The sequence below is a fragment of the Sinocyclocheilus grahami genome, unplaced genomic scaffold, assembly GCF_001515645.1.
Source record: "Sinocyclocheilus grahami isolate Dianchi unplaced genomic scaffold, SAMN03320097.WGS_v1.1 scaffold191.1, whole genome shotgun sequence".
Classification (NCBI taxonomy): Eukaryota; Metazoa; Chordata; class Actinopteri; order Cypriniformes; family Cyprinidae; genus Sinocyclocheilus; species Sinocyclocheilus grahami.
Genome location: NW_015505370.1, coordinates 2,154,145 through 2,172,108, shown reverse-complemented (window position 1 = coordinate 2,172,108; position 17,964 = coordinate 2,154,145). Strand labels below are relative to the sequence as shown.

The 17,964-nt window shown below is 38.0% G+C and overlaps 1 long non-coding RNA gene across 1 annotated transcript in view; it reads right to left on the bottom strand.

Annotated features, from left to right (window-relative positions):
- LOC107594826 (uncharacterized) overlaps positions 1–17,964 on the bottom strand; it is an 83,674-nt gene that overhangs the window by 21,775 nt on the left and 43,935 nt on the right. The window lies entirely within an intron of this gene.

Sequence of the window (17,964 nt, the reverse complement as noted above, 5' to 3'; positions counted from 1 at the left end):
CTTGCTTATGGCTACCGGATATGTGGACGTTAGACAACATCCCAGAGCTTAGGGAGGGATGCAAGAGATGGTCTTTGTGATGGTTCATGGAAAAGCTTTCACTCAATTTTTTAAAAATCATTTCAAAGGCATTATTCTCCATTTTCACAATACTATCATAGCATGACATGTAAATACATCTAGTTTGCCATTAATTTATTAGATAATAAAATAATGAGACTTACAGTAATGAAGAACTAGAAGAAGCACCCGATCTCGAGTGTGGGCTCACATAGAGTGCTTTTTGATGGGCTATCAAGACAGGTCTTGGCTTCAGCTCTGCCGTGGAGCCCAGCCAACATGCACCGAAGAGAATGAGGCACGCTGATGGTGGGACGTCCTCTTCACAGAGTGAAGCCATATGCAAGTAAGAGGATATGCCACTGAGGAAGGAAAGAATGAAGAAGAGCGGTAAAGCTTGCTAATTAGTAGAGACAGGAAAAATACAAAAAAGCCTTGTCTTCATATTCCTGTCTCTGGGAAAACTTTTTCCCTGGCCAGAACAGATATGAAATATGATTTTTCCATTTTTTTTATGCATTAGCTTATTAGTTATACTACTACAACAACATTTCTTATTGCATTTTGTTTTTTACAGAAGATGCCATTTATACATATACAATGTGCCTCTTTTATAATTATAATTTAAATTTAATTTCAAAGTGGGTCAGTTTTAAAATAATATGAATTAAGTTTAAACTTTTCTAAATATGTTTTTCTAAAAACATGACCACAAAAAAAGCATGTTATTGATCTTATTTTAAACAATTCATGCGTGCATTTCCTTTTTTTTTCTCATAATTCATCATTTTTAATCAAAATGTCATAACTGAATCTTCCAATGAAATTAAAGACCTCTCTGGTAGCTTATGCTAGACTTATCCAATAAATTGTCCATATAACCTCGCCCCTTTCTTTTAATCGACTCCCATTTAGCTCTGCGTCCATCCAATCAAACCAATGGAAAAAAACAAGTCCCCTTATCAATCCGTTTCTCTCATATGTATGTCACAATATGGAAGAAAATACATTTTGCTACTTCCGTTACATCATTCATAGCAATGCAAAGTTTTGTTGTTTTTTTTATTCCAAATGTCAAACCTGTGCCATAGGTGCCATACATAATTTGATTGCGTCAGAAGACTTTGAATTTAGTTCACAAGTTAAAAAAAAAAAAAACTGAGTAAGCAACTCCTTTAACCAAAAAAAAATGTTTTGTTTGTAAATTACTTGAGATATTCATCATGACTGTATGCTGTAAAACTGGCTGAAGTTCTTTCTGAAGAACATGAGCTATCATTCATTCTTTCTGGCTTTGAGAGAATGACTGTGTGAGGCTGGTGCTGAGACTCTGGGTCGGGCCAGGGTTTGGGGTCAGAGTCATCATTCAGGCCATCACTCACAGAGAAGAGAGGGGGTCCAGGCATGGAGGGTGGGGGGGTCCTTCTACTCGAACTCAAAGCCAATGGCCTGTGTGTGCGGGGGAGCCGGCGAGAGAGAGAGGGGGTCAGAGTGCTGACGGTGAAGTGATGGGCTGTTTCCGTTCACCGCTGAGCCACAGCAGGATGTGTCAGAGTTGCAGGCTCACTGCCCGTGCTGGCTCGCCTCCTACCTGTCTGTCCACCCCGACCAGCTTCTCAACTCACTTAAAAATCCAGCAGATCTCTCACTCTCTCTCTCGCTGCCTCTCTTCTACTTTTTCTTTGTAATTACCCTGGAGATGACACTGCATGCAAATGGGATACAATTTTAAAGGGATACATTATTTACCAAACAGTTTCGGTTCACATTGACTTCCATTATTTGGTTAGCAACATTCTTCAAAATATCTTCCACAGAAGAAAGTCATACAGGTTTTGAACGATGTAAGGATGAGTAAATGATGACAGAATTTTCATTTTTGACTGGATTATCCTTTTAAGATATAGTTGAGCATAAAATTCAAGTGCAGGTATCAAAAGTTCAGAAGAGTGTATGAGATGCATTTAGGGGTGAATCTCTGTCTCCATCATGTTATCATATTTTTGCCCCAAAATAAAAAAAAAAGACCAATTATATTTTCAATAAAGGAAATGAAGCCTATTTTAGGATTGTTGAGATTGTGTTTGCATTGACATTATTTTTCTCACAAAAAAATAATAAATCCCATTAATTTTCATTAATTTAATGCAAATAAATAAAGAAATCTCATTTTGTTACTTTGTTAAAAATATTCAAATAAAACAATTCTAAAAATAATCATTCAAAATTAAATAAATGTTCTTTAAAATGTTTTAAAATAATTGTTTAATGATTATTATTATTATTGTTGTTTAAATTGATAAGTTTCAAAGTATTTATGCTGTTGATATTAATTTATGCTGATTTAAATCAAATGTTTTTGAACTGTATATAAACTATAACTATATTTGTATTGGGGGTTTTGTACTTTTTTGCATTAGAATTTTAGAAATAAATAAATCTTGCTTAGCAGAATGAGAGGGGAAGATGTTTCAAGTTTTTCTCTTCTATGAAGCCGGTTATCTTATTACCCTGAAATTTAAGCTAATGATCGGCAAACTAACCATGCTTTCATGCATTTTTAATTCTGAAGGAATTTTGTCTGCTTCAATTCACGGATAAATGCCAAATCTGTTGCTCCTGACAGTAACACATCGGCTTTCGTCCATCTTTCCGAAACCATTTGTAGCCTTTCATGCAAATGCATCTCATTTGAGACTAACGCACGGCAATCTGCAAAATTAAAAGACACAAATCTCCTCTATCGTCCCCTGAGCAGAGAATGAACCTTAAGTAGAGACCGAGCGCTTTGTAATCTGCGTTAATGTGCTTGTAGGCATGGAATTTGAATTGTACAGAACGGAGCGGGTGAGTCGAGATGAGAGCCTGCCAGATGCTGTGGCAGATGTGTAGCCCAGCTCACTTGGGTGATTCCATAATTACATTTCGTATGCAGATACGAGCAAGCATTTCATGCTGCTTCAACGAAAGCCTCGGCCCTTCTGACTTCCCTCAGACTAATGCATAATATTGTGACAGTAGCAAGTGTGATTTACTGATCATCCTATTGATTTATGTTCCAAAACATGAGCTGCAAGCAGCAACAGATGTTTGTGGTCTGCTATCAATCCATGATTTGATTGTGTGCTGTTTTAACTTAGATAAGATGGGTCAATTGAAGCTCGAGAGTGTGGTTAAGCTTGATTTGTGTTATGGAAATGTTGAATCTTTGGGTTAATGATGATTTGTAGTCGGAGCTGTGGCTTAGTATTTAGAAACACTTTGAGCCGTGTGGGTGATACGAGTTTGAATCTGACATTACTTTCAGATACCTCTTCATCCACGATTCCCAAATATCTGACCATCTCTCTTAATAAAAGTGATTGCAGAATTTTTAGCAAAACAATGTTAGGAACTGAACACAAAATTGTTATTTTCCATACAATGAAAGGGATGATGTTAAATGCTAGAAAATATGACCGTCATTTTAGACTGCCTGTGTGTGTGTGTGTGTTAATAAGCACATTTATCCCCCGATTCTAATTACCGTAATGCAAAAAAAACGATTCTTATTTCCTAATAATTTTTTTTTTTTAATTAATATAATTTAATTAAATATTTAACTATTAAATAAACAGTAAATATTTTACTATTAAATATTTTATTTCTATTTATTATTATTATTATTCAATTAATTGTATTTGTATTGTAATTGTATTTATATTGTAAATGCTAGTATCTGTTCTACTGATTTTATTTTATGCTGATTTAATAAAAAATTAAAAAAACTTGATTATGGGGTTATAACTGAAAAAGTTGGTATTTGTTGTTGAAAAGTTGGTCTTTTTCCCTTCATCTTATCATTACATTAGATATTATTATTATTAAAAACAAATCAAAATAAATCTCTTGATTTTGGGTGTGTGACAACTGAAGCCTACAGCAGTAGCTGCATTATGAACTAGCATTTACTAGTAAACGAAGAACTTCTGAACTATTACAAATTGTTTTAAAGTTGTTTTAATGCCACTGGTGCCCCCTCAAATAAAACCGATCCATGACACTCTTGGGCCAAGTGGTGTGAAAATGATGGTTTCACAGATGGGATGTGCTTGCACACCATACATAGCCTTAAGCTGAATATCATGGTTCTCCAAAATATGCAGACCAAGATTAACTACATAATGTTGTTATCAGTGATGTTATCATGCATGGATTAGCTTGTACATTTGTATCACTGTAGGACACTTATAAAAAGCCATTTGTTTTAAGACCAAACACTCAGGAAGCTCTACACACCAAAACGGGATACAAATGGAATCCAACAGCCAAGGCAATGATGAATTCCGATCAGAAGAGGTATTGACAAGCATCTGTTCTGCCCGCTGCATCACAAAGAGACAGGTGTCTGTCTTAAACAGGCGTATTGACAGGTTTGTACCTCTGGCAAGTGACAAGACATTATTGACAGATAGGATCTGCTGACATGCCTTTAAGAAGAAATAGAGAGAGAAAACAAAGAAAGAAAGACTTTTGAAACCCACATGATCACTCACAAAGCAGCAGCCTTGAGAAAACTGAACATCTATTGTATCTGTTTGAGGAACTGTGTGTCTGCCTCCCTAGTGACAGCGCTGGATTACTAATAGTCAGGATACATGAGTTGGCTGAGGTGGATGCCCTGACATAACAAGAAATAAAGCTGATGCTAATGGGCAATGGAGGGACGTGTCAGCAGTGGCCCACACCGAGCGACCCCGGGCTCTGGCAGGGTGGACAGGTACAGCTCACCGTGAGACTGTGCCCCGGCCTGGCTCCGCTCAGAGAATCAATCAGCCCTGCTGTCAGAGACTAACCTGAGCAGACAGCCAGGCTATGGAGAGGTAGCGAGAGAGACGCTCCCACAGGGACTCCACACGCTTCCACCACCAATACTGAGAACCACCCGAACAGAAAAACCCATCTGCAATTCTCTGGGTGGAAAAAGTCATTTGGATGTCATAGTAGTGAAAATGTATTTATATTAGCTTTTCTCTGCTGATAAAAACAGCTGATGACCACTTTACATGGCTAGTTAAACCATAGTATTGCTGGTTATCAGTTGAAGGTGTGTCTTGAGTCCTTTCATGCTGTTTCTCTGCATCGCTATGTTGGTCACGTTAGTCTGCCTGCGACAGTTAAACAGCATTTGTGCAACCTTGTGCAATGTGTGTATATATACTGTAAACGTTTATACTCCTCAAAGTTTAACATTTCTTTTAATGGAATATCCCTTTTTTAATATTAAATATTATATAAAAGGCAAATCACTGGTTATATATATAATAGACAGTATTACATAATCTTTATGAATTTTGTTACATTTATGAACACAAATCACATGTCCAGTCACAAGCACTTTATTGTCACTGTACACAAAAGACAATATATATATTGTGCAATCAAATATATTAGGTATAATTTTAATATATAATAAAATATAATTATTATATATCTATGTATATAACTTTTACATATTACTAAATATGAAACTGATTTCTGAAGGATCATGTGACACCGAAGAGTAATGACTGCAGACAATTCAGTTTTGCCATCACAGGAATAAATTACTTGTTAAAATTATTAATATTAAAATTTAAATATAAAATTACAATTTGCAGTTTAAATCTGACTCAACTAAAATATTATTTATTATATTTTATATAATAAATTATACATTTGGGGGGGGGGGATTTATATACATATAATAGTACATTTTCATTCTCAGAACATATTTAAACAATATCAAATAAGCAAGAGTGCTGTTGTTCCAAATATCTGCTACCAAGACCAACAGCATAACTGCAAGAGAGATCATGTTTTTATGTAACAGTTCAATAAACTAGACATTAATCTTGCGTTAACTTACAAAATTGGTTGCGTTGTCTATTTTTGCTCCATCAACAAAAACAGAACTCAAAGTCAAAGCAGAATCAATCGTCAAACGTTCCTGAATGAATCAGTATTTTTTTCCCTTCTCTTTTTCTTAAACTATTTGCATACAGAACAAAAACTAATGTGTTTTTATCCAAGTGTTTTTTCCTCTGATGATGCTTCATCTCGCCCCAGACTGCCATTGGTGCTCCCTCAAAAAAGTTGGTGCATGATTATGGTGGTCCAAAGTAGTCTTAGATGTTTACACCAGCTGTTATAGCAGGGTGTATGTGAATGCAAACATATCTTAAGTTAAAATACAAACTATAAACTGGTAGTCTAGATATAATATGGTAGTCTAGAACAGCGCCAGCCAAGTAAAAACACCTTAATAAGCGCTTACATTAGGCCAGGCGAGCATGTATGCTCTCCCTCTCTCTGTCTATGACCTTCTCTTCTCTGGCTTCTGAAGCACACACCCGCATGTACACAAACACTGACACGTCCTGCCTAAGTCCGTGCCTTGCATCACCTCAGGAAACTTGTGGCTAATTTCATTATTTTTTGGGGGGGGGGGGGCAAAGAGAGAATGCAAATGAGGGCAGACAGCTGGGGCCTTCCGGGTGGGGAGGAATACAAACTATAAACTGTCTCTAGATTTCTTTGAACGCCCAATATGGTAGTTTAAAACGGCGTCAGCCAAGTACAAAACACCTTAATAAGTGCTTAGATTAGGCCACGCTGGCATGTATGCTTTCTCTCCCCCTCTCTCTGTCTTTAGCATCAAAGGCTCTATGACCTTCTCTTCTCTGGCTCCTGAAGCACACACCCGCATCTACACAAACACTGACACATCCTGCCTAAGTCCGTGTCTTGCATCACCTCAGGAAACTTGTGGCTAATTTCATTATTTTTTTTGGGGGGGGGGAGCAAAGAGAGAATGCAAATGAGTGCAGACAGCTGGTGCCTTCCTGGTGGCGAGGAGTGATGGAGGGCCCCAAGGCCTCGCTCATCAGCCCCTCGTCCTGCTTCCTCTTTTCAGACAGAAGCCCACCGGGGAGAAGGCGGGGAGGCCGCTCCGACAGCGGGACCAGATGGTCCGAGAGGTAAAAAGCACGGCTCATTCAGTTAGCGCGACGCTATCGGTCACCTGGGCGACGGTGCTAATGCCTGTGCAGCCTACGGGCGTCCGATGAGCTTGAGGTGCGGTGCTTTTTTGCCGGCTCCCCTTGTGAGGAGAGATAGGCCTTCCAGTCAATCACACTCTCTCACACACATACAGAACGCATGAGTTTATCGTGGCTGCTGCCGTCTGGTCTGTGACCTGGCTCCATTTGTTTACAAAGCTCAAGCAGCTATGCAACGTTACCCTGTATAAAGATAAATGTAAATCTTTATGTATATGCACATCTATATATAAATGTCCAGCACTTGCAAACTGCATAACTCAGCACTGGAGCTTTTGGACTGAACTGAAAGAATAGTTACAAAATGCTTATGACAATATTACAATTTTAATAAGTGTCAAAGTAGATTTATTTAAATATATTTAACTATGGTAAATAATTAAACGAGTTTAGTTAATGTGTTGAGTAAGTACACTTGATTGCAAGTTGCAAATGCATTACAATTACAAGACTATCGTTTTAAACATGAAAAAAAATCTGTATAAAAGTTCATACTCCTCGGTTGAATTAAATACGTCACATTTATTTGAATTCCATATCCCTTTTCTAATAATATATATTATATTAAAGCCAAAATTACTGAAAGCAAATCATAAGAATTGTGTTACATTTATGAACACTCATCACATGACAAGCACTTTACTATCAATGTACAAATAATAATAATAATAATACATATTATGCAATCAAATATATGATGTATAATTTTAATATAAAATATAATAATTATATATTTTATATACATTATATTTTCTATATAATGACCTTGTCTTGAAAAGGTTTGATCAGCAGTCTATAAATTCATACTGCGAGCCCTGAGGAATGGGCTGTATCTTTATCTATTTGACCCTTGACCACTGATTAATTAACATTTTCCTATTTCCCACCTTATTCTGTGCATGACCGTAAGTGATGTCTCCGGGCAGCGAGATGAGATAGGACTCTGTTGTCAGGTGTCGCACAGCGAAGGGGTGAAAGGCCACTTCCACAGTGCCCATCTACTGGCCTGCCACTGAGAGAGTTGTCAAGTCGCCTCGTGAGCGTATCTCTCTTTCCCTCCGCTGTTTGTCATCTGCCAACCAGCTCCAAACTCCCCAGCCTCCCCGTCCAAACAACATTCCATTTACAAACACAACCGCTGTCCGCATCTCCTTCTCATCAACATTTAGATATAGCCATCATTTACTGGGCTGGGCCTGTCAGGAATCATATGGGCGTCAAGGCACAGCCTGTGTGAGAGAAGGAGCTGGGAGAGAGAAATGAGGAATGGAGAGGGTATCCAAGTGAGATGTAAGGGTCAGATATGTTGGATGAGTTGGCAAAGAGCAGAGGGAGCAAAAGATATCATGATATCTAATGCGGGAAGTGAGTATGTTCAGAAGAAGTGAATCTGACTTGATAACATGACCATTGTGGTTCTGTTTCAAAACATAGTGAGCTGCCTCACTATTGCGGATTTGAATAAAGTTTACAAATACAATGTGGAATACCAACATTAGTATTCTTAATTAATAAATTACAATATTACATTAAATTATATTAAGTATACTTATTATCATTATTTACATATAGTATCAACACTATAAATCAACATTTCTGTTTTTACTCTTCTTTCACATATAGGACATATTTATTACAACAGGAAATTACATCACTGAGGGGACACCTGCAGACTCTCAAATCGCTAAAAATAGATCATGTGACCTTCTTATGACAATGAGAGGTTAGTGCAGAATGTAAAATGCCATGTAGCGCAACTCTACAAAATATGTATTGGTGTGTATTGACGTCTCTCTGCGGTTGAAACAAGATACCTTCTGATGTTCATTCTTGTTTATTTCGTGCTATAACTAGTAAAGAGGAAGAGACGAACGGTCCATGTGCCGCTTGAACTGAGGTACTACAATGATCTGTCACGACACATTAAAGAGCCACAAAATGCTATTTATTGTTTGAATTTCTTTTTAAAAAATGACAATTTGAAATCTGAGACTTTGTTTGATGCAAAAAGTAACCTGCTCTGTCTTGTCTGTCGGCGCGTTGACAGTGTCCCCTTTGCTCCTCAATGTATTTTTCACTGCATGAGAACATGATGTGTTGTGAGAGTGCCATGGCTTGTCAGACGTAGCAACAGTAACTAAGGGGGGCAGGACTTTGTGAAGGGTCAAATGTGTAAGATATAGACTGAAATTTGAATTGACTGAATATCTTGACATCTACCCTAGTTCTCTTTAGCATGTTCTTGAAATTTCATGAGAAAAGTACCAATGTCTGACTCATTAATGAATCATTCTTTGAATCACATCTTGCCGATGAATCAGAATAGTTTGGGTTGCAAGTTCAACTAACTAAAACTCACTGACTCAATGATTTGAACTTTGTAAAAGTTTCTTGCACAAAACTATTATATGGCTTCATAAGACCTTAAATATATGGTGCCCAATACATTCATTCAAAAAGCACTTTTATGATACTTTTAAGGTGCTTTTTCATCCATCCATTAAGTTTCAAATCACCATTTGAAATGTTTTTTTAAGTTTTGTTTTTCATGGTGGAAAAAAAGTTCTAAAGGTTTGTAACAACATGAAGGTGAATAAATGGTTAAACTAATCTTTTAAAATGCTTTCTAGGTAGGGAGCCCACTAAGTGCTGGAACAGCGCATGTGTGAATGTATTTCTTACGTGTCTTTCGGCGCAGGGGAGGGGGAATGGAGTGGATTAGCTTTGAGATTTACTCGAGTGTTGCCGCAGGACCTCCAGCAACCTTCTGATCTATCAAAAACTGATGGAAAGACACAGTTCAATTTATCCCACTTTCATAAAAGATAATTAACCTGTCAGTCTTCACACCATAACAGCTTCATTAGATTGGCAGTGGGGCACAGAGCAGTTCAGGTGGAGCTGAAAAGGATGTGTCCCAATCTGAGCCCCCTCTCCCCTCGCTAAGTATGTGTCAAAATATCAATGTAACACAGACATGTGTTGGAAATAAACACAAGTGACACCATACAGTAATGGCTTATGTAAAACAGCGCGCGTGTATGGAACCGAGAGTGTAATGCAACATGGAAATGCATGAATAGTATGAGGAGAAATCAATTTTGTACCGCTGAAGAGTGAAGTAGTTTTGAAAGGCCTTATGGTGCGAATAATGCAACGCTGTCTAAAACGAGGGTCAAGGGTTCAGTCTATTGTCACTGCTCCATAATCATATAAATGATGAGACTTCAAATAGTGATGTTCTGAGAGGGCTGATCATAAAAAGTCAGTCATCCTCTGAGGACCGCAGCATTGTGCCTGCTGACCCACTCATATTCCTGACCACACTGGGCTATGAACTATCAATCCATCACACGCACATCACTTTACTATCAGTATTCATTGCCCAGATAAATATCCTTTTAGAAGGAACTTGAATCAGCATTTCCTGACATTACAAGACTTAAAAACTGTACATAAATGCAATTGCACTACTATTCAAAAGTTTGCTAAGATTTTTGCTCACCAAAAATCAAAAATACAGTCAAATCTGTACTGTGAAATATTACACTACTACTACTCTCTATTTTAATATATTAATGTAATTTATTCCTATGATGGCAAAGCTGAATTTTCAGCAGCCATTACTCCAGTCTTTAGTGTCAAGATCCTTCAGAAATCATTCTAATATGCTGATTTACTTCATTTACTAAACATTTCCTATTTTTTGCTGCTTTATATTTTGTAAAAAATAAAATAAATTTATTTTAAAATAACATTTTTGTTTACTATTTCATGATTAGAAAGTTCAAAAGAAAAGTACTTTTTACCATCTTTAAAAAATTTGCAATTAAATTGATCAATTGTATGCATCCTTGCCGAATAAAAGTATAAGTATAAAATTATTTTTACAAATAGTATTTAAAATATTGCATAAAGTGGGTGAAAACCATATTGGGTAGTAATAATAATAATAATTATTATTATTATGTTGATGCTAACTTGCTAAGTTTTTAATTTGTGTCACAACTTGATAATTGTATAGTAGTTGTTCAATACTATGTCGTAGGTTAATTTTAATTGTAAATGGTAAAAAAAATGAATAAAAATCTACCATCAATACAGACGCTGCATCCATTGTGTTTCTCACTGGCATACCCCCAACTCAGAAAACTCAAATAAAATCAAGTTTTACATTCATAATAACAACACTCTGATGCTGTTAATGTGCGTTCAACTTACACACAATCTTTACGCCATGACTTGAATGCATCAATAGACACAGGTACTCATGAATACAGATTACTAGCAAAGACTCTCAAACAAAACTCAATATCTTTCAAAGATTTAATGCCACAAACCTCGCAAACTTTGGCTTTTGCCATGTAGCACATCAAGTCAGAACTGAGGCGATCTATGTACATGCTAGTGTCATAATTAAAAAGAAAACAAAATTATATAACTTCCATAATCATGGCTAATAGCCAAACAAATGAAGAGTTAATATAGCTGAGGCCACAAGTTAAGCAAAGTCTTTGTGCATGAAATATGCCCCCCCTGGACTAGATACATATAATGAACTATTCAAAATAGCACACAATTAATGAGCACATTAAGCTGTGATGTTTTAACAGATGCAGCCTCCTTAATTACCAGGGGAGAGGATAGTTTCTGCTCCTTTCTCTTTCTAATACACCCACGTCCACGTTCATCTGTTCCGCCATAAACACAAACAGCATATATGTGCAGACCAGGTGCGAGACCCCTCACTCAGCGTCCAAAGTTTAGTGACCTGAAGTGGCCAGATAAAAGGCCACACCGTTGACCCCAGTCCCACCAGGCGGCTCTTCTGATGGGATGAATATTCAAATGGCTTCTCATCTCTTTGGTTGAAGGTGAAGGGGGCTTGTTGAAGACATCTCTACCAACAGATGGACCACATGAGCCCATCTGCTGGTGAGGCAAGTAAATGCTCAATGATGCATCGCAAAACGATTTAGCTTTCAAGGATCCCTGGCAAGTAGTTAGTAATGGTGGCATCTGCACCAAGAGCAAACACTCTATTTTAGATATGATCTATCGCCTCTCCAAACTAGAAGCCTTGTCTTAAAGAGACAGCATCTCATTTGCAAGGCTTCATTTTCACGCCACAGCGCAAGTCAAGTTGCGAGTCAAAAGCTTCACTCTCCTTTATAAACGCCTTAAGTTATCAGTGCCACCACATGAGTGTGCCTTCATCCCACAATGAGCAGAGCATGATGCATTTAACATTTGTCATATGATCACGCTCATTTGCTTCCATTGATTCTTATCTGGCAGTGACTCAAAGAGCGCAATAATTATATCTTTGAAAATTTCCTGCTTTAGTTTCCTTTTCCAGGGGCTAAAGATGTTACCACCTAATATATTCAGATTGGCTCCTATCCAGACAGTTTATTATCATGGTAATTTGCTTATTAAGCGCAATCTTGTTTTGTTCAAATAAAGTGATAATTAGATATTCAACATTAATACCTTGAAATCTTATCTCTTATATGATGTTTGAGGGTCTTTTTAAATCTCTTCTCCCACTGAGAAGACTTAGATAAATGTATTAGAAAACTCTTCACTTTAGGCTGAGATTGTTTGATGCTTGTGGGAGACGTTAGAAAAGCTTCCCACAATTTACGGAGAAAACAATCACCTATAGTGAGCATAATTATATAATCATAATCACTTTTTGATATGGACAGCAGGATTATTGTCACTATGCCTTACGTTTATTGATAATAGACATAGCTAGTGCTAGTGAACAAAAAAAATTGTGGCAAAGTGGCAAAACATTTGGGCCAATAGCAGGACAAGAACACATCGACCATGCTATACTTAAAAAAATAAATCCTTATTGTTGAGCCCTGAATAGCATAGCAAGGTCCTCCTCACAAGCTTCCTCTATATCTAGGCCGGCTACATATATTCCAGTTACGTAAGCATCAGAAGATTGAGATGTGCTCCATCCTGAAGTTGTGCGTTTCATATCCTGTCCGAAGAGTGTGTCCCACTGGAGTGCATATCTCTGCCTCTGTGCCTGTGTGTGGGCTTACATTACATTACGCCGTCTCTGTAGAACAGCACACTACAGCGTGTTTGCCCTTGTCTTTTTCGTCCTGCTTACCTATCCCTCCCAAAAGAAAGAGGTCTCTGTGTGTAAGGAAAGAGGCAGTGATGATCATTTGCTGCCAAAGTAAAGTGTTTGCAAACGAGCGTGGTGCAGAGGTGCGGCGCGCTCAAGGGCACATTTGTATAAAACTAATGATAGCATGTAAATGGACAAAATTTCTATCTGAGGAAAGAGGCAGCCACCCCCTTGGCGCACCATCGTGTTGATGGAGTGCAGAATCTCATTACGGATCTAATACAATAACTGCCATGTCGATCCGGAGAGGTGACAGAGAAACAAGATTAGCCTTATTACTTTATTATGTGCTGTGCGGCATGGCTCAGAGTGGACAATTGCATTAAAGCACAGATGAGATCACGTAGAGGGAATTGCTCCCCCTCTGCTCCGCCCCCCGAAATGATTTAATTGATTCCACATAAAATTAGCAGGGACAGATTTGGAATTCCTGCTGTTGCCACTTAGTAAACTCCTGACTTCTTTGGCCATCTCTGGAAGAGTGTTGTTTTGCTGTTATGGGCAGCGGTGAGGACAAATAGGAGGGCGTTTGTCACTGTCTGAGAGGGCTCAGGGTGGAAGGGTTAATGACTGTAACCCCTGTTGTGAAGTTTGTTTTGTGTCATTCTACTTGGATATCTACTCCAATACTCATTATCGTGTATACAACCATTAAAGTCAGCATGAAATGAAAATTCCCCATTTAATTCATATTATATATGCATATCTTATTGTGAACAATTCATACAATTGTTTCATAAAAAAAATTTTTTTTATCAAAATGTCATAACCAGTTAAAACGACAGGTTTCTCTCTGTTGATGTTACAAGCTCATGTTCATATGCCTGCACTTTTGAGTGCAATGCCACATATCAACATCTAGTTAATCATGCATATTTTTTTTGATAATCTGTTACACTGTATGTCACAAGAAACTTTTGTTTCATTGCAACTTTAAAGATTCTCTGGTACATTTTTTTTTTTTTTTGCTAGCTCTTCTTCATCTATACTTTATACTGACACCTACTGGTAGTTTGTTGTGACCTGGGGCTATCAGCTTCAAAAAGTACAGACAATGCCCAAAAGACACCATTATAAGTAGTATATAACTCAAAAATGGTTCATATTTTCCAGTTTTTCTCAATGTCAGTGTCAGATTGATGGAAGGAAAGGATTTGATTGGCCAGCCCTTGTGCCGGTGTACACAACATCAGAGAAGAGATGTTTTTATCGAGGGGATGGGATGGTAATGTTTTTGATTAAAAATGTTGAACGTACATGAATTTAAATAACAATGATGATGATATGAATGGTAATATGATAAATCATTCATAATAAACACACATTCCATTAAAAATATTTTATTTTTTGTAACTAAGTAAAGAAGTGTGAAGGTCAGGGTTGTGCAACATTCAGAATTGAATTGAGAATACCTTTTAAATTCCAATTCAACTACTGAATTTGAACTGAATTTAAAGGGGTCATAGGATGCGATTTCAATTTTTCCTTTCTCTTTGGAGTGTTACAAGCTCTTGGTGCATAAAGAAGATCTGTAAAGTTGCAAAGACTAAAGTCTCAAATCCAAAGAGATGTTCTTTATAAAAGTTAAGAGTCAACCACACCTACCTAAAACGGCTCGTTCTAACATGCCCACACATGTCTACATCACGATGTGGGAAGATTTGCATAACGCCGCCCAAATGTTCACGCAAAGAAAGGCGGCGTAACTTTTATTCTCACTGTAGTATTGTTGTTGCCGCGGCCGCCATGTCGTGAAGACGCTGTGTTTCATTGTGAAAGCGAAACTACTTTGTTTGGCCTTCCAAAAGAGGACACGACTAGAAATCAGTGGTTAAGTTGTATTTACAACACTGTTCCAGAACAGTTCAACCCAAAATATTCAGATGTGTGCAGCGCATTTTACGGAGGACTGTTTCCTGGCAGCGTAGACTACAATGCCGGCTGTTCTGACTCTCAGACTGTAAGTAGGTTTTCATATTTAAATAATTTACCATTGATGATTTAAACACGAGTTTTGAGCAGTGTAGAGTAGCGCTTGTTGTTTGTCATTTCTCCGATCACAAATGCAGACATGGTTTTATGTTTATGCGGCGCGATGCAACACAACGTGTAAAAAGACCGTATAAATCATTATAATCCGTAATTGTATCCCCACTGGATGCAGCAAATGCCTAGTTTTTAATGAGTTTTAATGTTTTTGTCTCGTCGCTCCAGCCGGGAGACGGCATCACAGTATGGTAAGGGGCGTAACATTTCCGTCACACGCTTGAGGTATTCGGCCAATCACAACACACTGGATAGCTGGCCAATCACAGCACACCTCGCTTTTCAGACCGATGAGCTTTGTAAAAATCTATGCATTTCAGAAAGGCGGGGCATAGAGAAGAAACAATAATGTACAGTATGTGGAAAATAATGTGCTTTTTTAACCTTAAACCGCATAAACACTAGGGTTGTGCGATGTCTACAAAATTGGCATCGGACAATGTCTACAGTGAAACATCGCGATGGACGATGACATCGGCGGGGGCGAGCGGGGGGAGGGAAGAGTTAGTGTGCCCGAAGCGTGAATCCTTATAAGGGAAAACACGATTCCTAACACCGTGTCTACACCGGACACGAGCGGCGCGACAAAATTCTATAGAACCACTGATCTATAATAGAGATATATTATATATAGATCAGTCTATATAACTCATTATAATCAGTGATGCTGTCTACACTGGATGTCGCGTCCGGTGTAGACACGGTGTAACGGTTGCCTGTTACATCCTACACAACTGTTGCATCCGGTGTAGACACGGTGTAATGGTTGCCTCACTTACCACATTAACACAGTAAGGAGAGATGACTGAGGATGATGGCGAATGATTTGCAGATCCTCAGTACCACTGACAAACATATGATTTTGTCAAATGGGTGGAAAGTACTGCCGCTCTATAGTATAAACAGAGTACATGCGATCACGAATCTCGAAAGTGAAAGTGAAACTAAAAGCGATCGTGCATTCAAAAGCATGATACCAGTTTCAATGCTAGGTATAATAGCAGCTCCCTGATGCCGAAATATATATGTAGTATCGGCGATGATGGAACATCCCTAATAAACACATTTCATTACACCAAACACAGGAAATAATGTTCTTTTTAGCAACATCATATGACCCCTTTAAATTGAGGTGTAAACCATTATGAAAAATTGCAATTTGAAATTGAATGCAAATAAGAAAATTAAAAAAAAAAAAAAATTACTGTAATGTTGTCTTAAAGTCTTGGTGAAAGTTTCGACAAAAAAAAAAAGTCTAAACAGACTTGAAGATGGAAACAGAACAAATGAGCGATATATACAGTTCCCTTAGCCAATTAAATTCATATTCACACTCACATTTTGCCTGCAAAACTGCCTTAAAAAATCTACAATTGCATCATCATTCATGTGGCAAATTGTGGGACAGGATTTCCTCACAGCAGTTCCTAATCTATGCAGGGCTCAGTTATTTCAACTGAGGGACATGGGACACATGCCCAAACAAACACACATAAGGGAAGAATTGAGGTTTCTTTCATGACTCATTAATCGGTCATAATCATCACCTGGTGATGATATCATGTGTGACATCTCACCTTGACCACTGCTACCGCAGTGCTCTTTTCCAGTCCAGAATCAACCCTCCACCCTCTCGGCACAACAGCATCCGAACTTATCGTGACCTTCCTCCACAATCTCACACTCTTCCAAATTTCCTCAGGGAGGCTGGCCCGCGGTGCAGGGATGGCCATATGTGTCGGCCCAGTGGCCATGTACAGGCGCTGACGGTTTCAGGATGCTGCCTGTCACGCTGACATCTCATGGCTGCTCAGAACATTCTAGCACTACCCAAAGAGCCAGACAAGATTACAGAAAAGCAGCAAAGATGTTCTTACTGCTTTGCATTATGTTTCTATCACTAAATCTCACTTTATTCAGATTGAAATTTTAGATTTTAACTTAAGATTTAAATTGAAACTAATTTCAGAAGATTTAAACTGAAAAAAAGAAAAGCCACATAGCACAGACTCTGAATTGCTATTCCTTCTTGACAGTCTTACACTATAAGCTACTAAAATTCATGAGACTTTATGGGCAGAAACTCCTTACTCCCATGTGAGTGTGGTCCATCATGGGAAAGGTCAGCGGTGTAATACTGTTAGTTCCTCTGTTCTGTGCTCAAAGGCTCTTCTCAGCCCAAGACCTGTCACTTTTCAGTCTGCCACTCAAAGCCATTTTCTTTAATTGAGCACTTGTCAGTACATTCTTCTCTACGCAAACTCCATCTCTGCATCTTCTTGGTGAAAGACCCCTGTTCATCCACAGCCACTTATTTGATCATGATTATGCTGACTTGCCATTTTTTCCTGATATATAGATTTATTGACCTGAACATAAGTCAAGATGTCAAGAAAGTGCCTATATTCAAGGAAAGGTTTTGGCTAAAACGGCATTTGTTTTCCATCTCATAGAATCCCTAAACAGGCTTAGAATTACATTTTTTCTTTCTTCAGGACACCATTAAAAACTAGGGTGACCGGACCTCTCAATTTTGAGGGGGGGGGAGTTCCCTTTTCTTAACCATGCGTTTAAAACAGCCTACAAAGCAAAATATCACCTATTATTCTAGATTTTGCACATGCA